This window comes from Suncus etruscus, chromosome 9, assembly GCF_024139225.1.
Source record: "Suncus etruscus isolate mSunEtr1 chromosome 9, mSunEtr1.pri.cur, whole genome shotgun sequence".
Taxonomy (NCBI): Eukaryota; Metazoa; Chordata; class Mammalia; order Eulipotyphla; family Soricidae; genus Suncus; species Suncus etruscus.
This window is the reverse complement of record NC_064856.1, coordinates 27,586,961-27,604,904: the sequence shown is the minus strand read 5'-3', so window position 1 is coordinate 27,604,904 and position 17,944 is coordinate 27,586,961. Positions and strand designations below refer to the sequence as shown.

At 49.0% G+C, this 17,944-nt stretch overlaps 1 protein-coding gene across 1 annotated transcript in view; it reads left to right on the top strand.

The window, feature by feature from the left end:
• The first annotated feature begins 7,902 nt into the window (after window positions 1-7,902).
• Window positions 7,903-17,944, top strand: part of ELMO2 (engulfment and cell motility 2) — a 36,241-nt gene continuing 26,199 nt past the window's right edge. Inside the window, exon 1 of the mRNA XM_049780518.1 lies at window positions 7,903-7,946. The gene's annotated coding sequence lies outside the window, so the exon portion shown is untranslated. The remainder of the gene's footprint in view (window positions 7,947-17,944) is intronic.

Sequence of the window (17,944 nt, the reverse complement as noted above, 5' to 3'; positions counted from 1 at the left end):
CCACTCTCTGCCTCAGTAGAGAAAATGCCACCGAGTTCCAGCCTGCTCCCCATTGTATAAGAATTGTGTGAGTCATTCTGTGTGTACTCACAGTAAAACTCTTTTCAAAGGAGCTTGCTTGCCAGGGACTGCTCCAGACCATCCATCCTGAGCAAAGATTCGAGATTAAAGACTCATTGTTCCAGTCCAGTATCTACCACATATTAGCCACAGAGCAAATGACTTAACCTCTTCTTACACCTCTTGTGAAAACTGGGAGCAATAATAATAATTTCGACTAACAGAGGGTTTGGAGGAAGGTTAAATTAGATGCAGTATGTAAAGTCCCTGAGAGTAAATAAAATGAATATAAAATTCATAAAACGATGCCTGAGCCCTACCCTGATGTTATCTGGGTAAGTTAAAGCTATTATTTCTCATTTACTGGGTGTGTTAGACATTTCTCAAATGTCATTGAATATGCTCCCCAAACCATACTGCCACCCCACCCCCACATAGAAATGGAATCCTGCTGGAAGGTGATTCATGGCACCAGCAGGTGGCGGTGGTCCCCTACAGGAGGCCAGAGCACCGTCCTGTTGCTCTTTGTGCATCCTCTCCGTGCTCCCTTCTAATAGCTGAGTGCTCCCCCAGTCCCTCTGACAGCTGAGTGCTCCCTACACTCTACAAGCCCCCCTTTTCTTGCTTCCACTCACACAAATACATGAAAAGGTCCAGTTCCTGTAAGAACGATATTCCCAAATTAAGTTATCGTGAGTTATGTGAACCCCCAACCTACAAGAGCCGATGCTAGACTGGCTGTCTGCCTCTTACCCTTTGCTTCCCACTTAAAGAATCAAGTCACTATGAATTTTCTTAATGATACTTTATTCGCCTGTTTTAGTCATTTTTCTTTTCTTTGTCTCAGCCGCAGAGAGTTGTCTGCAAGGAGGGAACACAAAATGCAGGGGAAAGCCAGGCCTTGAAACTAGCTAGAGTGGGCCGGAGAGATAGCAAAGCGGTAGGGCGTTTGCCTTGCACGTAGAAGGACGGTGGTTCGAATCCCGGTATCCCATATGGTCCCCTAAACCTGCCAGGAACGACTTCTGAGCACAGAGCCAGAAGTAAACCCTGAGTGCTGCTGAATGTGACCAAGAAAAGAAAAGAAAAGAAAAGAAAAGAAAAGAACAGAAAAGAAAAGAAAAGAAAAGAAAAGAAAAGAAAAGAAAAGAAAAGAAAAAAAGAAACTAGCTAGAATGGGATTGAATTACTAGTTTTGCTGCTGCATCAAATCACTTGGGCAAATATTCAAGCTGCTCTGTGCCTCAGTTTCCTTGTTGGTAGAGTGAAGGCCATGAAAGTGTGTTTCAGAGGAAACCAAAGATCAGATGTGGTGATGTTCCAGGGAAAGGCCTCAGCACCAGGTTTCATATGTACCCAGGCTGTGTGAGTGCTTGAAAGAAAAAAAATAAGAAAAATGAAATGCCCGATATGGCCATCCAGGGAAAGTAAAATTAGAGACATGTGCTTTGAGGTCATTCTGCCTTGGGTACCAACCAGGCAGTATTAGCAAGTATCTTTGCCTCAGTCTTCCTTTGCTATTAAATTAGCACATTGATCTTCATAGAAAATTGATAAATGGAGTGATAGCGCAGCAGCAGGGCATTTGTCTTGCATGTGACTGATCCAGGAAGGACCTGGGTTTGATCCCCAGCATCCCTTATGGTCCCCCAAGCCAGGAGCGATTTCTGAGCACATAGCCAGGAGTAACCCCTGAGCATCACTGGGTGTGGCCCCAAAACAAGCAAAATCAAAAACAAAAAAGAAATTGATAAAAAAAAAAAGATAATGTTTATAACAGTTCCCAAAACAGCCTGGAACAAAGCTGGAGAGCCTACAGAGGTCCACGTGCTTGTTTTGCACACTGCTGACCCAGGTATGATTCCCAGCATCCAATGTGGTTCCCTGATCACTGCTGGGGCTTACTCTCAAGCATTGAGTCAGAAATAATCTCTGAGCACCCAGATGTGGGCCAACCCCAGCCAAAGAAACAACTAACTGGCACTAACTGGCAACTAACTGGCTCTCAATATATTGCTGCCGTATATTTATTCAACGGTATAATCAATAGGAGGCTGATGGTGGGTTAGTTCTAGATACTGGGGACACAGATAGGGGAGATGGCAGCAACATCAGAGCCAGCCAGAGCGGAGTCCACATGTGAGTAGGAAGTCGGCCAAGGACATCCTAGATGCCTAGGGCTCTGGCTGAGAGCCAAGCAGGCTCAGGAAATAGTTAGTTGCAGGGCTGTTCTGAGGGGATCAGGGAAGCCAGGAAGCCTGCAAGGTGTTGGCTAAGGTACCACCTGAACAGATGGGAGTTTGCCAGGGAAGGACAACAAAGGAGCAGGAAGCAAGGTTCAGGGGAGGATGAAAGGGACAGTTAGATGCCTGAGAGGGAGCAAAGGGAACAGGGTTGTAGTGAGGATAGGAGAACAGAGGAAGCAGGAGTGGCTCACCACCCCAACACACGGGGATGGGGCAGGGGTCACAGAGAAGGGTCACCTGTCTAAGCTGCTACTGACTCTCAACAAGCAGGAAAAGGCTGACAAAGCGAGGGAAGCATGGCAGGTGCAGGAAAAAGGCAACTTCAAGGCCAAGTCTCTGAGAAAGTGGAATCTGGGACCCCCCCACACAGTCTGTCCTCATAGAAGGTCAGAAAGGGTGTGTTTTAGCAGAGTTATCTGGCTAATGTGGGCAGGAGAGACTTGACCCTGAGGAGATGAGTTCTTGCCTCTTTGAGTGTTCTTCTATCCTCCCTTTCTTTCACCCTTCTCCAACTACACCTTCTTTATTCTTCCTCTTTCGCCTCCTCTTCTTTCTCTTCTTTTTCCTCTTCCTCCTCCTTATTCTCTAAGGAAAGAAGTGAGCCAGCCTCTGGGTCAGTAGGAATGGGCCAGCTGGGGGAAATAGTAGTGTAGGCATGATGCCTCTCTTATACCAGACCCCAGAGTCATTTTCTTGGGCTCTGGTCAATGCTGATCATAGGTGTAGAAATGGTCTCATTGAGATGAGATTATCTGGGTGAGCAATGAGAGCTGGAATTGGTATCCAATCATGAACCCAGCGGAGGAGGTGACTGTCAAGCCTCTGCTCTGGTTAGGCAGGAAATGAGGCCCCCCAAAAATGACAGATGTCTATCTATATGGAAGGTCATGGATTAGAGAACTGAGCATCATGTTTTGACACAGTCCAGTTTCAGATGTGATATGAGAGGAGGAACTTCTTGCACAATAAGCACCTATTGTGAGCTGGCCGTAGTTTTGATACTACTCATGATGTGTCAGGCACTCAAGTGTGCCATGTCTATATACTGTATGTACATAGACAGGTCTTTTTACTGTATCTCACATCATTGTCTCAATGGCCCTATAAGGTCAGAGCTGTTGTGATCCCATTACAAGAAGGAGGAGACTGAGGGTCTGAGAGTTCTAGTCACTTAAGACACACAGACAGTAACACTTGTGATTATAATACTCAGAGCTCTTGATTTTGTTTTTTGTTTTAGAACTGTACCCTGTAGTGCTCAGGAACTAATCCTGATTTGGTGCTCTGGGGCCACTCCTAGTCATGCTCATGAAACTTGTGGGGTGCCAGGGATTTAACCCTGGACTCCTGGATGCAAAATATGTGTCCAGCCCTTTGAGCCTTCTTTTGCACTCAGAGATTTCAACTACTAGCTTTGCCACATGCTAAACAATGTGCTGTGTTTGTACGATCATGACATTAAACTTCAGGTACTTCTTGATCCCAGCCTGAAAACATGACTCCTGTCTATAGCTGCCCAGAAGTGGCAACTGGAAGAAGAGATAGAAGCATGTTGGATTATTCTGCATATAGAGGTTTGGAGAGCTAATTAATCAAGCTACTGCAAGTGTTAAAGGGAGGATGCTACTGAAGCTCAGATAGTGAACCTCTTGCTCCCAGGGCTTTGAGTTTAGAGAAAGAGCTGGTAAGTCCAGGGAAGTAAGCTTGAGAGTAGAATCTATGATCCTCATGTGTGAGATCCAGGTTTCCACTTATTATTATAAAATAAGAATAAGAATAAAGAAGGGGGCCCGGAGAGATAGCACAGCGGCACTTGCCTTGCAAGCAGCTGATCCAGGACCAAAGGTGGTTGGTTCAAATCCCGGTGTCCCATATAATCCCCAGTGCCTGCTGGGAGCTATTTCTGAGCAGACAGCCAGGAGTAACCCCTGAGCATTGCCGGGTATAACCTAAAAACCAAAAACCAAAAAAAAAAAAAAAAAGAATGAAGAAGGATGAATAGAGCATTTATGTGGCCACCCAGATTTGATCCCTGCCATCTCATATGTCCCCTGAGCCTGCCAGGAATAAGTCCTGAGTGCAGGGCTAGGAATAACCCCTGATTAACACTACTGAGTGTGGATCAACACTTCCCACCACAACCATCACCAAAATAAAAATAAAAAAGACAAGGTAGGCCCGGAGAGATAGCACAGCGGTTGTTTGACTTTCAAGCAGCCGATCCAGGACCAAAGGTGGTTGGTTTGAATCCCGGTGTCCCATATGGTCCCCCGTGCCTGCCAGGAGCTATTTCTGAGCAGACAGCCAGGAGTGACCTCTGAGCACCGCCGGGTGTGGCCCAAAAACAAAAACAAAAACAAAAAGACAAGGTAGAAAGAAGGGGAGAAAGAGGAGGAAGAGAAAGAAGAAAAGAAAGAGTAGGAGGTGAGGAAGAATAGGTGAGAAAAACCTTACCAAAGGAGGGGAGAATGGCAGGCATTGCTCATTTGGGTTAGCTAAGTACCCAGTGTGTGTTTTTCTAAGCCTGGTTCTTCAGTTTCCTGTCACCTCTGGGAATTTGCTGCAAGCCTGCCAATAAAGCCCTTTGTGCGAAAGCTAGCCAGAATTGGTTCCTGAGACGTGCAATTAAAGAACCTGCGCTGACATAGCAGGGGAAAAGACCGAGTATTTATTGTTCAGCCAACGTGAATGATTCATTCCATGGATGAATGTGCATGGGACAGGAGGAGGGTGAGGCAAAGGAAGACTTGGCAGAAAAACTTAAAAGGTGCTCCCCTCAGGGTAAGGTCAGAACTGGCTTCAACACATGGGTCCCCCCGACTCCCAATGCCTCCCAAAGAGGAAAAAGTGGCTTAAAGAACCAAGGAAAAATTCTTGTTAAGCTTTTTTTCTGTTCTGCTGTGTGATGTGAGAAAGAATCCTGGCACTTCTGTGTCATGACATCATTCCTTAGCACTTCATTAGTCACAAGGTCAAGGATCCTCCAGCCAAGGGGATCAGGATAGAGCAGGGCAGAGGCTGAACAGCTTCCCTGAGACTCATACAGCCAGCATTCTTTCAGCCAGGACTAGGCAGCCAGAATGGCAATCAGTTTGGGCCTTGAAACTTAGCTGGGGCAATCAAGGCAGGAGGAGGAGAAACTGTCAGCAGTTTGGTTGTAATCCCTGCTTGGGGACCCATTTCACTCTCCTCATCCTATCAAAAGATCAAAACTAGAGGGTGTTGGGACTCAGGAGAGAGAGATGTTCCTGGGCTTGAGTAAATGACTCTGGCTGGGAGACTATTTCTAAAGAGGGCACCCACTGTGGGCACTGGTGTGATGGGACAAGATGTAGGGGAGCCCCAGTAGAAAGCTTGTCTACTCATAGTATGGTGTGGGGGACTAAGGCTATAGGCAGGAAGGGGGCCTAATCTCTGATTCTCAGAAAGTCTCAAGGGAATTCCCCACCTGGCCATGTCTCTAATTCAGCCAGGGTGCTGGCACACCACAACAATAATGCATGAATAATAATAATGGCACAGAGAAGAGCACTTTTGTAGGGAAGAGGGACAATGTTCTATGAAAGGCACTGGTAGCCAGCAAAGCACTGCAGACTGGGGCAGGCAAACCAGACCATGCTTTTTTTGCAATAAAATAGAACTTTACTGGAACAGGGTCTCCTGCATTTGGGGTGGATGGCTGCAGTTGGCCCTGGCGAGTGGTGAGCAGTCACAAGCTGCAAAGCTGTCAAAAGTTTACTGAAAACTGGAAAGTTTGCTGATCATCTCTGCAAAAGCAGCTGTGATGACCACTAGAACATAGTGTCAAATTCATATAGCATCATTCATTATTTTCCTGGTGGGAACCAGCTCTCAGGAGGTTCAGAGCTTCTCCCAGAATACTCAAATCACCATGGGGGTTGGTTGAATGCTTGTGCTCCATGATGCTGTGCTACTTTGAACCCAGAGAACCCCAGGCCTCTGGGATGGTGTGTGGTGTTCCGAGGATCAATTGGCATGCCTGGAATCAATCCTCAGTGAGGCACATCCCCAAGTTACCCGAAGAGCCCCTGAGCATCATTTCAGTCATTACCAAAATCATTACCAAAGATAGTCTCCAACTGCAAGTGCTTAGAGGACCCCCCACCGTGAAACAACACACATCAAAAGGCAAAGTGCTAAGTTCTACAAAGGGGTGGGTGAAACAATTCAAACATTCCATGCTACCCAATTTGTTCTCCTAGCACTGTCAGGAATAATCCCTGAGTTTGGAGCAAGAACCAAACCCTGAGCACCTCAAGGTGTGCCCCCCCCAAAAAGCAAGTGACATAAAAAGGGTATCAAAGGTGTCCTTATTAGTCTCTTTGCTGATGCATAATAAAATACATACTTCCTCCCACCCCTGCGGACTGATTAAAAAAAAATCTGTGAGAAGAAACTGAAAGCATCAGCTCTGGAGTCCAGGGGCTGGCATCTCTGGCAGGGTTTTTTTGGTAGTTGCCAATTGCACCCCGCCCCCTGAAGCACTCGCTCCCTCATCTGCAACCGGGGGAGTGGCACAATCCCACACCAGGGGTGCTGTGAGTCTGAGGAGTGGGAGGAGGCACGAGTGGGGCGCTCGGCTGGCCTGGCCCGGCCCCGCAGGTGCGGTGGGAATGCCGCCGCCCACGGGCCCCGCCAACAGCGCGGCTCAGCTGAACCCTCTGCTCCGCTCAGCGCCCACGGCCAGCCCTGGGACCGATATAATTAGCTCCAGCACGGCGGTGCTCACAGCCTCTGACACGACTGTCACCTCCCACTAGATCCCCGAACCCCAGGTGTCTCCCCCACGGTGGGGTCTGTCTGCGTTCCAGGCCAGCTGGGTGCAGGGCTCCCGAGCACAATGAAGTGCTCCAAATCTTGGATCTGTCACAAAGAACCAAAGAACCTTTCCAGCACTCAGGGATTGTGTGCAGAGTTTGGTGGGTGAGTGGAGGAGAATGGAGGGAGGATGATGGAGGTGGGAAAGCGACCTTTTTCCTTCCTTGGCTGGCTGGGAAATTTTCCTTCCTCTGGACCTAAAACCCTGCGGTGGGAAAAGCATAATGATCAAATAAAATAAAATAAAATAAAATAAAATAAAATAAAATAAAGTAAAATAAAAATAAAATAAGTAGTGCATGAATAAAACAAATCCATAATTAACAAAAATTTAATAAATAAATTAATAAAAGCATAATAAATAAAATTACTGATTTATTTTTGCTTTTGGGGGGCCACACTCGGTGACCTCCTGGCTATGCGCTCAGAAATCGCTCCTGGCTATGGGACGCCGTGGGGATCGAACCCAGGTCCGTCCTAGGCTAGGTGGGCCAGGCAAACGCCTTACCCCTTGCACCACCGCTCCGGTCCCCGAGCATCCTATTTCTTTAAGAGGCCTCCACCGAGAGGGGCGGGCACCGCCGGCGTTTCCCGGGCATCTGAGCCCGCCCCCTTTGAGTGACAGCTCCATAGCCCAATCGAAGAAGGGGATCTCAGATTGACGGCGAAATGGAGCAATAAGCAGCCGGGCTGACCTACGTGTGGGCGGGGTCTCTGGAAGGCGGGGTCGGGCGGAGGCCGAAGGACCCGCGGCCAGGAGACCCGGGCGCGCGGGAGCTGGGCCTAGGTCGGGGGACCCTGGTGAGTTGGGGCGCCCCGGATGCTGGGATATCGCGGGCTCCGAGAGAGGCCAGGCCCGAAGGATGCTGGAAGGAGGCGCCGAGCCGGGAAGGCGCAGGGGGCGGGGGCCGCGGCCTGCTTCGGTGCTGAGGTCTGGGGGCTGCATGCAGACGGAGGGCGGCCTGGGCTGCACCCGAGGAGGGGTCGCGGCCTAGCTGGGGTGACCGGGCGGGATGGAGCATCTGGCTCCGCTGGGAACGGTGTCGGATGGAGAAAGGGCGGGCCAGGCCTTGAGGAATCGGGCTGCGCCGGGCTGGGGCTTGGGGGACAGAGTCTGGAGCCCAGGGGCGCGGTGAGTTGATGGGGGAGGAATGGGGGAGAGTTTGGGACCCGGTACCCCAAAGCCCGATCTCGGTTCGTACTTGCATCGCACCCCTTTCCCTGCATTCCCTCTGCAAGCCGCCCATCTCGCAGCGGTCCTGTCTGCTACTGGAGAGGGATGGATGGATGATGGCTCGAGCTCTGGAGTCTCCCCCACTTCCCAGCCTTCCCACATGCCCTGTCCCAACCGAGGCCCCGGGGGGTGTTTTAAGATCTGCCCCGGGCCCTGGGCTGCTTTGCACCCGGAGCCCGAGCCCGGAGAGATCATCGCCAAATGCAAATCAGGCTCGCCCCCGCGCTGCTGGAAGCTGACCAGCTTCCCATTCTTTGTGGGTGCACCACCCAGTCCCTGCCCTCTCTGGTGGAGATGGGCCCGCCGACCTCTTCTCTTTGGGCCCTGTCGCTAATTCCTTGCTCAACCCTTTCTGGCAATGACCTTTCTGTTCCTTCTTCATGCCGAGCTCTGCAAGGTCTCCAAGCCTTCACCGGTGCTCCTTCCTCTTCTCCGACCACTCTTCCTCAGTATATTTATTATCTTTGTCCTTCTGACCGAGTATTGCTTTCTTGGCCTTAAGGCAGGCTCTCGGACCCTGTGAGTGTGAGAGCAGAGGAGTATTCTCACTTTCAGCCTCGGTCCTATGGTTATTTTGCAAAAAGTACCTTGTCCAGGATCTAGTGGGCAGGGCGCTGCTTGCCTAGCATGTGGCTGCCCCGGGTTTGATCCTCAGTATCCAATATGCATATGGGATATCTCATATTCCATCCTCAGCATACCCCAGCTCTGCCAAGAGTGATCCCTGAATACAAAGCCAGGAGGAGTAAGCTGTCCTGAGCACTGGGGTACTCCCCTCCTCAGATAAAAATAAAAATAACCCACCCCCCAAAAAGTACAGTTTCTCACACCAGATAATAAGACAGGGAGGAAGACTTGTTTTCTTCCTCCCAATTTCATAATAACAAGATATTAATATAATAATAAGATAATAGGTAGGAGTGTCTGGTTTTGCTTCTTGCCTAGGGCCAGGCACTGGGAATACTCTGGGAGAAATGGGCGGTGAACTGGGATTGTGGGAGGATGGGGGAGTGGCAAGGCGTAGGTTGTCCCATCTGGGGAAGGAAGCTGGCATTTGGAATCAATCCCCTCTGTGCTGGCTCTGCTGGAGTGCAGCTGCCCAACAGAACTATCATGCCACACAGGTAATTTGCAGCTTTTTAGTAACTGCATTTATAAAGTAAAAAGGAGCGGGTGAAATCAATCTTCATAATGCATTTTACCTCGCCTGGTCGTTTCCAAAATAATGTTATTTGGACATGTAATCGATATAACTACGTTGTTTATGAGATTTTCCTCACTTTGTGCGTGTATGTGAGCATGTGTGTGCTCAGTCTTTGCCATCTGGTGTGTGTGTGTGTGTGTGTGTGTGTGTGTGTGTGTGTGATGCTTAAAGCTCATTTAAGTGTGTGTGTGTGTGTGTGTGTGTGTGTGTGTGTGTGTGTGTGTGTGTGTGTGATGCTTAAAGCCCATTTCAGTTCTTGGAGCCACTTCCCAAGTGCTCAGAAGCTGCAGGAGAAGTGCTGTGTGGAGCTGAGCACATCATAAACTGGGGTCTTTAATGATCCAGACAGTCTTTGGAGGTTATTACTGTTATCTGATTATTATTAGTAAAAATAATGAAGCTCCTAAAAGTTAAGCTGCCTATCAGTGATCATCCTAGAGTTTGTAAAAGGAGGAAGCAGTATTATTTAGACCTCTACCCCATCTATTCATCTGAAGCCTGGTCTTGTTATACTTTTTGATAATTTTAGGAGGTATCAGGGGTGTTTGGGGTATTGGGAGTGGAGATTCGTAATGTGGAGAGCTGTCTCATTCCCAGTCTTTTCTAGGACTCAAAAAAACATACTGGATGCTACTGAAGGAGAAAACCTGCAAAGTGAGTGCTCTGACCCTGTCATCACTCCTGAAGCAGTCTATTCTAGCACATGGGTTCCCAGGTGCTGGGGGAATGTTTGGTTCCCCCACCCACAACCCCAGCATTCCTCAGCTGTGAGGAGAACCTTGGCTTGAGTTAACCAAACTATCAGACTGTTCAGTTCAGCAATGAATCCCCGAGTGAGGCCCAGCTCTGTTCTAGGCATCAAGGTGCTGGAGTGATGAGTCCAAGCCTTGTCCTTAGGGTGCCCAAGGGTGCATTTGGAAAGGCCAGAGCAAATGACAGAATCACAGGGTGTCTTGAGGAGGCATGTACATGTCTGGGTGGAGCCAGAAGTTGCAGAGACCACATAGCCTGCTCAACTGGTAATGTGTTAGATTTAAGATTTAGCTCCTCTGGACATGAAATATTTTGCTGACAGTAGCCCCTATAGATTGCTTCCTTACCACTTGCCTGTTTACTTACCTGCCTGCTTAGATCCCTAACGGCATGCTACTTTTATTGTCGACCCTAGAAAACTTTGTCAAGCACAAGTGACCCATGTTTTTTTGTGTGTGTGTTTTTGTTTGTTTGTTTGTTTGTTTTGGGGTCACACCCAGCATCGCTCAAGGGTTACTCCTGGCTCAATGCTCAGAAATCCCTCCTGGCAGGCTCGGGGGACCATATGGGATGCCGGGATTCAAATCACCATCCTTTTGTATGCAAGGCAAACACCCTACCTTCATGCTATCTCTCCAGCCCTGAGGCCCCATGTTTTGCACTGGCCCTTGCTTACCCTAATGCTGACACCAGTGATAGCTCTCCCAGCCATGTGCACTGCACACATCTCCAGTTGCTTTTCTCCTTGCTTGCTTTCAAATCTATCCTCTTTCCTGTGTCACATTGTTGTTGTTGTTGGTGGTGGTGGGGTGTTCCATATTTTTTAGATTGAGAGGAGACATAGCTCAGTAGTATCAGGTTTCTGTAACTTTGGCATTGTGCCAGTCAGACCTTCTGCAGAAGCGCTTACATGGATGAACCATATCATATTCACTTGCAGTATTTACTTGGGGAGTGTGAAGGGGGTTGAACCATACATGATGATGCTCAGGACTTAATTTTGGCTCCGTAGTCCGTAATTACTCCTGGTGGTGGGGCATATGGGGTGCCAGGGAGCAAACCTGGGCCTGTCATATGCAAGGCAAATGGTCTCCTACTGTTCTGTCTCTCTGTCTCTCTCTCAAACCCACCACTTTTGAGATCAGGATTCACTTATATCCCCGTTCCACAGAGAATTTTGTTAGTGCTGGGTCCAAACCCTTGTTACCCCAGTGCAGAACATAGCTCCTGAGAAGCTCCTTCAGTCCCCCACCTCTTTTGGTCAAAGTGGTGCAAGACCTACCTCCCCAAATCAGGGCCTGAGGAAGAAAGTGTGCTGTGTGTAGAGTTGCTCTGCCTAGTGTCCTGTGCTGCAGGGGAGAGTTGGGCCTGAAAGGAGTGGCCTCGGCCCCTTGTCCCTTCTGGGCAGGGCTGCCTGGCTAGCTTCTCTGGACCACAGTTCCCTTCTTTAGAAAACAAGGGGCCTGGCTGCCTTTCCTCTGTGCACAATGCTGGGTTATTATGCTCAGCCCTGAAAAGGGCTCCACACCCTGGGATTTCCGTCCTAACCCGGGGCGCTCCTCAGCTCCCCACACTCCCTCCCAGCAGTGCCTCTGGCAGGGAACAGATCTTCTGTGCTGGGGCACCTCCTGCCTGCCAGAGCTGAGAGCAGAGGGAAGTGGGGGCCAGCAGTCATCTCCAGGTTGGAGGATTCCAGCATTCATCCTCTGTTTTTGTTCACTTGAAAGACAGGTCGCAGGACCTCTTGAGAGGTTTTGGAAGTAGAATTTCTCAGACTCCTCTGTGGGTCTGACTCTGCCCTGCAAACTTCAAGGAAGAGCAAGTAGGGAGCTGTTGGCACAGGTTTGATGAGGCTGCTGACGGCTCTCAGGCGAGCTGATGGGGTGCTGAGATTCTGACCACTGGTGAATATCACCCGGGGGCCCTTTGCAGGCCACTTGGTGGGTGTTGATGACACCCCAGCAGAGTTGAGAAGCCCTGTCCAGAAAATAGCTTCTGGCTTTTACATGCAGCGAACTGCCAAACTGTCGTGGGAACCACAGGGCAGGTCCGGTTCTATACATCCAGGCTGGAGTGAGGGAGGGTTCTACACAAGCACAGAACTGACCAGGGAGAGGTCAGAGTACAAGTTACAAAATGACCAAGAAGTGCTCAGAGTCACGGAACACGGAAATGAACAGGGAGTATTCGGAGTAATAAACCACAGAATGAACCAGGGAGAACCCAGAGTAACAAGCCACAGAGAACTCAGTGTAACAAGCCACAGAAATGAATAAATAGGGAGACTCCGGAGTAATAAGCCATGGAAATGACCAGGGAGAGCCCAGAGTAGCAGACCACTGAACTAACTCAGAATAATAAGCCACAGAATTGGAGGAAGATGGCAGAGTAACAAGCCACAGAACTGACCTAGGAGAGTGAACAGTTAAGGGGAAAGAAGGTGGCCCATGAGGTGCTTTCTATGTGACTGCAGGACTGGAGGAAACAAATGCCCTCTACCTAAGGAGCTGCTCTATTTTGAGGTCTGGGGGACTGGCCAGGCACTACTCAAGGTTGCTAAGTAGGATAAACAGAGTTGTGGGCAAGTCTTAGATGGGGAGAAGCTAAGTCCTGCTCCCCACCCTACTTCCTCTCTGAACTTCTGCCTCTGCCCACGTTAGTGACTTATAATCCTATGTTTTTGCACATGTCCTGTGTTGATTCTCACCAGATGACTTGACAGCCACCTTGTGTGCTCTGAACCTTCTCTGCATTTCCAACAGCAGATGTCCGACCCGGAATCTCTGCCCACCCAGGTCCCCTCTCCTGACACTTGCTCTGTGGTCTGCAGTCACCTCTGAGGTGAGAAGTACTCAAGGGAGATGCTGGAGAAGGAGGGTGCGACCTCTAGATGTCTTCCTGGTGTGGTGTGTGCTGTGGCAGGAAGCACAGACCAGCCTTTCTCATGCCCTCACCCCTACCCCCACCCACACCAAGAATCAAAAGCAAAACTGCAACTGAGCAAGAAGCACTCACATGTCCCTTCACATCCTCTGGAAGGGCCTGGAGCCTGGTGCTTGCATTCCAAATTCTTGCTAACACATGGGAGCATCTTTCACTGCCTTTCTTAGAAGTGCAAAGCTCCCACCTTCCTACCCTGTCAGGAGAAGTAGGTACTGCTGGGGTGATTGGCAGAGCTCCACAAGCCTTTGGCTAGGTACCCATTCCATTTTTTTCCTCCCGTTTTTGTGTACTCAGGGATCACTCTTTGTAGGCTTAGGGTACCATACAAGAAGCTAGGGATCAAGTTCAGGTCAGCCGCAATGCAAGGCAATTATTCTATTTACTGTATTATCATTCTTCCCTACATATTTTTTTGGGGGAACCACACCTACCAGTGGTCGAGGATTAATCCCAGCAGGTGATGGGGAGGCAAGCCCTGGGAACAAACCTGAACCTTCCACATGCAGAGCCTGCACTCACTGCCTCCATTTAGCTCTCCTGCCCAGGAGACCCATCCATTGCACACCTTTCAGAAGCCATGTGGAGAAGGCTCCTTTGGAGACAATAATTCTCTGCTTTTTCTTGGGCTTTCATCTTCCTGCCTGATAAATGGTAGAATTCTCTTCTTCCAGTGTCTGCCCCTGCCCTTGTTGTGTCTGATACTCTGACAGGGCTAAGGCTTGTCTTGTCTGAAAGGGCATATTATTACTTCCTTGCCTCATGGGCCTAGCCGGGAAATTCTATAGTACTGCTGAGTGGTACTGCAAGAGGCTATTTATAACCCTGAGAATTTTGCAATGTTATTGAATTGCTTCGACCTAATTTCCACTTCCTTTCTAGAATGAGAGTGGAAAGAGTAAGCAGACTGGCACTGGGAGAGCTCTCCACAAGCAGAGTCTTTCTATCCTGGGACTATTCTTGGGGGACTATTTCCCCTCTTCTCTTACCTCCTGATGTGTCCACAGGGAGGAAAATCAGATAAATGACCCCTCCCCTTTTAATTAGATTTGGATGTACTCAACCTGATTTTCCAATGAAACACGTTCTAATGATGGGGAAGTGAAAATTCCGGCACTTTGTAGTCCTTGGGGCACTGCCAAGAGGAGCCTGGGCAGCCCAGGAGCAGCACCAAGTGGACCCTCCACAAAAGCAACATTTTTCAGCGATGGAATAAGAGTGTCAATCTAAGGTAGCAGAACGCAGGGTGGATATCAACCAAGGTACCAGTAGCACCAGGGCCCCTCTTTAGACAGGGCCTAGTCTTTAGAGGGAGGCATAACCTCTGGGTTTGAGCAGACACTGGAGCTCACTGGACTGATTGGTTTCCAGCTGATGTGCCAGGGTTCAAGTATAAAGCCTGGTAACTGCCCTCCCTATAGAGAAGATGGATGGATAGGTATATCCATACTATCCAAGAGTATGACATGAGCCTTGGGCACAGAATGCCCATGGGGACACAGGCCCTTATCCCACTTCATTTGCAAGGGAAGAGTATTAGGGAGCTAAGATTGGAATAAGGGAACCTTAGTATGGTGCTTTGCAGATCTTCTGGCAGCCAAAGGGATGGTGTGTGCAAAGGTGGAGAAGCAATGAAAGAATGAATTTTGTTGTCCCATAAAAATCACAGACAGGGGCCGAAGCAATAGCACAGCAAGTAGGACATTTGTCTTGTGCCCAACTGATCTGGGTTCGATTCCTGGCACCCCATATAGTCCCGAGTCTGCCAAGAGTGATTCCTGAGTGCAGAGCCAGGAGTAACCCAGGGGTAACCACACTGCCAGGTGTGGCCCCCAAACCAGAGGAAAACAAAATCACAGTCTGGGGAGTAGAGTCTGGTTCACCAGCCAGGAAGACTCAAGGCCTCCTGAAGAAGCCTGAGCTCCTCATTAGACTCTGGGGTAAGGGCCCTAAGCTCTTGATCTGTAGGACTCTCTACTCTTCTTTAGCTTTGGGGACAGTAAAGCTAAAGTGTCCACTGAGCACCTGCCATAGGTCAGGTGCAGTGAGACCTGTTTTTAGGCACCTTTCAAACAACAGCCTCGTACATCAGCTCTGTGCTTCTATTTAGAAAGAGAGAAACACAGGTCTGGTCTGACAGGTGAGGGCAAGAACGCCACACACAGGGCGGGTGTGGGGAATTACTTGGGACCTACATGTATTTCTAGGGGACCCTGTCCTTATGAGCTGATGTCATTACTTTGAAGGAAATTATGTTTAGTGTGAAGACTACCGACCCTCAAATCCCAAGTCCTGGTTCTGTTTCTTTTTTGGGGAGGACGTTGCAGTGAAGATGAAGAATTTATAAGGAGGATTAACTTCTCAGCCATCTTGCCTGTGCAATCAGGAGCTTTCTGGGGTTCAGAGTGACTAATACAGTGTGTTCAGGGCATTCTATAGCCCATTGCAAAGAATTCTCCAACACCCCTCTGGAACCTCTGCAGATCTATTGTGGGATATAGTGGATATGGCCTCAGTTGGTTCAGCAGAGCAGGATATAGTGGATCTGGCCTCTGTTGGTTCAGCCTGTTCCCATCCTCCTGGGCTGCTGTCTCAGACACCCAGATCTCCACTGCAGATTCCTTCAGAGGTGGGGGTAAATCTTAAAATTGGGTTTGTTTTGATGGGAATGAACAGAAGCTCGAGCCAGTTTATGGAAAGATTTCTCAGGACTGGGATCGGAACAATAGCAAAGTGATAGGTCGTTTGCCTTGCAAGCAGGCGACCCAGGACCAATGTTGGTTTGAATACTGGCATCCTATATGGTCCCCTGAGGCTGCCAGGAGTGACTTTTGAGCACAGAGCCAGGAGTATCCCCTGAGAGCTGCTGGGTGTGATACTCCCCCCCCACCCCCCAAAAAAAAGATTTGGCAGAGGGACTGGAGAGATAGCACAGCGGTAAGGTGTTTGCCTTAAATGCAGAAGGATGGTGGTTCGAAGCCCGGCATCCAATATGGTCCCCAAGCCTGCCAGGAGCGATTTCTGAGTGTAGAGCCAGGAGTAACCCTTGAGTGCTGCCGGGTGTGACCCAAAAACAAAAACAATAAACAAAACAAAAAGAAAAGATTTTGCAGGATTGACTTGAGGAAGCAAGATTCAGGCCTGCCAAGCATGATAAGTGTGGATCCTGGAAACTTGTTGGATTGTGACCTTTTCCGTCTTCCTGGAACCTGGCCTTGAGTTTTGATTATGTGTCTTTCTGTTGTGTTTTTACTTTTGAGCTACACCTGGTGTGCTGTGATGTTATTAGGAATTACTCCTGGCTGTGCTCAGGAGACCATAGGGTGCTGGGGATCAAACTCAGGTTGCCATTGTACAAGACAAGTTCCCTCCCTACTGTCCTATCTCTCCGACCCATTTACTTTGTGCATTTCTGGATTCTTCCTACAGAAATGCTTCTTCGCTGAAGCTTTCTCTCTTGGTTTCTCTGTGGCTTTAGCTTGCCTACCTTCCTGCCTCTGTCTCCCCCCTCCCCCCTGCCAAGTCTGTGCTTTTAGTTAAGGAGGAAAAATGGATGGAGGCTAGAGGTTGCCTTGGTGCAGTGCCTGGGATGGTGTTGGGGTGGGGGTGGGGATTGTCCCTCTGTGCTGAGAGGCTGTCGTGGCTGGAGAGGAAAGACTGAGTTGCTGGAAATGGGGCCTTGTTCTCTCCTATGGGCTCAGTGGTTGCACATTTCCATGCTTCAAAATGGAAGTGAATTTTTGGAACAGCCAAGAATGACTCAACTTAAAAAAAGAGATGCTCAACCTAGGGTTGACACGAAGTGTAACTGTACAACTAATGAGTGTTCGCTAGTCTATCTCCAAAGATAGTATCTGGGAAGAAGTTCAAAAAAAAAAAAAAGTAGGGGGTGGGGGGACTTGTTCCTTAGCAGCGGTGCTGAAACCAGGACATAGATTCTTTCAGTGAGGACTTTGCAAGGCGCAAAGCTCCTCTGTAGAACTCTGGTATTTTCACTGAAGTGGCACTGTGAGAACACACATGCCTTGGGTCAGCACTTACACGTCACAGTAGAAAAGAACCAAGACCTGAGTTAAGGGGCAGGTGCACAGTCCAGATATAGAGATAGCACACTGAGCCTAACATCTAGCTGAGCTTCCTCAGGGAGACCCCAGCTCTCTGTTCAGCTGGATGCTCCATCTGGAAAGATTCCCCCCAGTTCTGAGTCCAGCTTTGTGCTTCATTGGGGAAGGTCCTTCCAGCCTTGGACCCCACTCCAGCACCCACACCACATGCTTATTTTCAAAGGAAGAAACTGAGCTAAGGAACAAATGGCATATAGAATTTGGTCCCCACCCCTCATAAGGAGTACAGGAGTGGGCCTACTAAATGGTGTGGGTGGAGGCCAGAAAGAAGGTATCTCCCGAGGCTGGAGAGATACTACAGCCAATTGCAAGGCAAGTGCCCAACCTGGGGTTGATCCCTGTCACCACTTGTGATCTCCCTTGTTCTGCCAGGAATGATTCCTAAGCATAGAACTGAGAATAAGCCCTGAGCACTGGGCATGGCTGAAAAAAAAAATTAAAAAAGAAGAAAATCTCGTACTGGAGAGTGATTGGAAGGAGATGAGAGTAATTTCTGAGGGGAGGGGAATTTCTTTTGGGGAACAGTGACAGGGAGATATATGTC